The 2,907-nt window shown below is 44.0% G+C and overlaps 1 long non-coding RNA gene across 1 annotated transcript; it reads left to right on the forward strand.

The window, feature by feature from the left end:
* The first annotated feature begins 1,713 nt into the window (after positions 1-1,713).
* On the forward strand, positions 1,714-2,467 carry LOC310923600. The gene is made up of 3 exons (XR_014592645.1): positions 1,714-1,918; positions 2,279-2,335; positions 2,436-2,467. It is a non-coding gene; the product is annotated as an uncharacterized lncRNA (long non-coding RNA).
* Positions 2,468-2,907: the final 440 nt, after the last annotated feature.

A 2,907-nucleotide genomic window follows, 5' to 3' on the forward strand; every position in this document is an offset into this window, starting at 1 on the left:
GAAAAAATGAAAATATTGTAATTTTTTTCATTGTTTTGGGGAGAAAAATAATGGAGATTTGAGGGAGAAAACAAAAAAAAATTTGGTATTTTTCGGTTATTTTGTCAGAAAAAAAAAAAATTTGACCATTGAGTCAACACCAACCATAACTTTGGGTGAAAAAGACCCCAAACCATCATCCAACCATTATTTTGGGCAAAAACCACCCCAAATCATCCTCAAAGATCCCCCAGTGGACCCCAAATTTTCGCCCCCCAACAGACGGCGACCAACCCCTGGTTGGGTGGAGCCGATTCCTCCGGCTTTCGCCAACATCTTCCACGAGCAATCGGCCCGGCTGACCTGCCGCGTGTCCAACATGGCCACCAGCAGCACTGAGGGCCTGGAGGTGACGTGGCTGAAGGAGGACGGCAAAGTCTTGGCCACCAATACGTCGGCACCATCGCTGCAGCCCAATGGGTTGTTGGTGGCCGAGGGCATGGCCACGGTCACCATTGAGGCCTAGAATTCAAGATGGTGGAAAGTTGAGGTGGGAATCCAAGATGGTGGAATTGGAATTGGGTTGGGAATCCAAGATGGCTGAAAGTTGGGGTAGGGCTTGGAATCCAAGATGGCTGAAATTGGGATTGAATTGGACGTCAAGATGGTGGAAAGTTGGGTTGGAGTTGGAATACAAGATGGCTGAAATTGGGGTTTACTTGGAGGCCAAGATGGCTGAAATTTGGGTTGGGGTTAGAATTCAGGATGGCTGAAAGTTGAGGTTGAGTTGGAATCCAAGATGGTGGAAATTTGGGTTTGAGTTGAAATCCAAAATGGCCGAAAATTGGGTTGAGTTGCAGGCCAAGATGGTGGAAATTTGGGGTGGGATTGGAATTCAAAATGGCCGAAAGTTGAGGTTGGAATCCAAGATGGCTGAAAGTTATAGTAGGTTTAGAATTCAAGATGGCAGAAATTGGGGTTGAGTTGGAGGCCAAAATGGTGGAAAGTTAAGGTTGGGTTAGAATTCAAGATGGCAGAAATTGGAATTGGGTTGAGAATCCAAGATGGTGGAAAGTTGGAGTGGAGTTGGAATCCAAGATGGTGGAAAGTGGAGGTTGGGTTGGGATCCAAGATGGCTGAAAGTTGAGTTGGGATCCAAGAGGGTGGAATGTTGAGGTGGGATTGGAATCCAAGATGGCCGAAAACTGGAGTTGAGTTGGAGGCCAAGATGGTGGAAATTGGGTTGGGGTTAGAATTCAAGATGGCTGAAATTGGAAGTTGTTTTGAATCCAAGATGGCTGAAAGTTGAGGTTGGGATTGGAATCCATGATGGCTGAAATTGGGGTTGAGTTGGAATCCAAGATGGTCAAAACTGGGGTTGAGTTGGAGGCCAAGATGGCCGAAAACTGGGGTTTAGTTGGAGGTAAAGATGGTGGAAATTGGAGTTGGGTTGGTAATCCAAGATGGCTGAAAGTGGGTTGAGCTGGGAATCCAAGATGGCCGAAAATGGGTAAAATTGGGAGTCCAAGATGGTGGAAAGTTGGGATGGGGTTTGAATCCAAGATGGCCGAAATTGGAGTTGGGGTTGGAATCCAAGATGGATGAAAATTAGGTTGAGTTAGAATTCAAGATGGCCGAAAATTGTATTGGAATTTAAGATGGCTGAAAGTTGAGTTGGGAATCCAAGATGGTGGAAATTTGGGGTGGGTTCGAATTCAAGATGGTGGAAATTTGTGGTCAATTTGAGTCCAAAATGGCCGAAAAGTGAAATGGGATTGGAATTCAAGATGGCCGAAAATTGGGTTAGAATTCAAGATGGTGGGAAGTTGAGTTTGAAATCCAAGATGGCCGAAAATTGAGGTTGGGTTGAAATTCAAGATGGCTGAAAGTTGAGGGGGGGTTGAAATTCAAGATGGCTGAAAATGGGGTTGAGTTGGAGGCCAAGATGGTGGAAATTTGGGAGAATTGGAGGTCAAGATGGCTGAAAGTGGAGGTGGGATTGGAATCCAAGATGGCTGAAGGTTGATTTGGGTGTGAATCCAAGATGGTGGGAAGTTGAGTTGGAATCCAATATGGCTGAAAATTAGGTTGGGTGGGAATCTAAGATGGTGGAAATTTAAAGTGGGATTGGAGGCCAAGATGGCGGAAAGTTGGGGTTGGGGTTGGAATCCAAGATGGCTGAAAGTTGTAGTAGGTTTAGAATTCAAGATGGTGGAAATTGGGTTGAGTTGGAGACCAAGATGGTGGAAAGTTGGGTTGGAGTTAGAATTCAAGATGGCTGAAAATTAAGGAGTTGGAGGCCAAGATGGTGGAAATTGGGGTTGAGGTTGAAATCCAAGACGGCTGAAAATTCAGGGTGGGGTTGGAGGCCAAGATGGTGGAAAGTTGGGTGGGGTTAGAATTCAAGATGGCCAAAATTGAGGTGGGATTGGGATCCAAGATGGCCGAAAATTGAGTGGGATTGGAATTCAAGATGGCTGAAATTGGAATTGGGTTCAAATCCAAGATGGCTGAAAGTTCAGGTTCAGTTTGGGATCCAAGATGCTGGAAATTTGGGGTTGAGTTGGAGGCCAAGATGGCGGAAAATTGGGGTGGGTTAGAATTCAAGATGGTGGAAATTTGGGGTTGAGTTTTGAATCCAAGATGGCTGAAAATTGAGGGGGGGTTGGAGGCCAAGATGGCCGAAAATTTCCATTTATTTCCCACTTTTATTTCCATTTATTTTCCATTATAATTTCCCTTTATTACCACATTTATTTCCATTTACTCCCATTTATTTCCCACATTTTATTTCCTTTTATTTCCTACATTTATTTCAATTTATTACTATTTAATTTCCATTTATTCTCACATTTATTTCCATTTATTCTCCATTATTATTCCCCATTTGCTCCCATTTATTTCCCACTGTTATTTCCATTTCTTCTC

This window comes from Zosterops lateralis, assembly GCF_965231275.1.
Source record: "Zosterops lateralis genome assembly, contig: HAP1_HAP1_SCAFFOLD_133, whole genome shotgun sequence".
Classification (NCBI taxonomy): Eukaryota; Metazoa; Chordata; class Aves; order Passeriformes; family Zosteropidae; genus Zosterops; species Zosterops lateralis.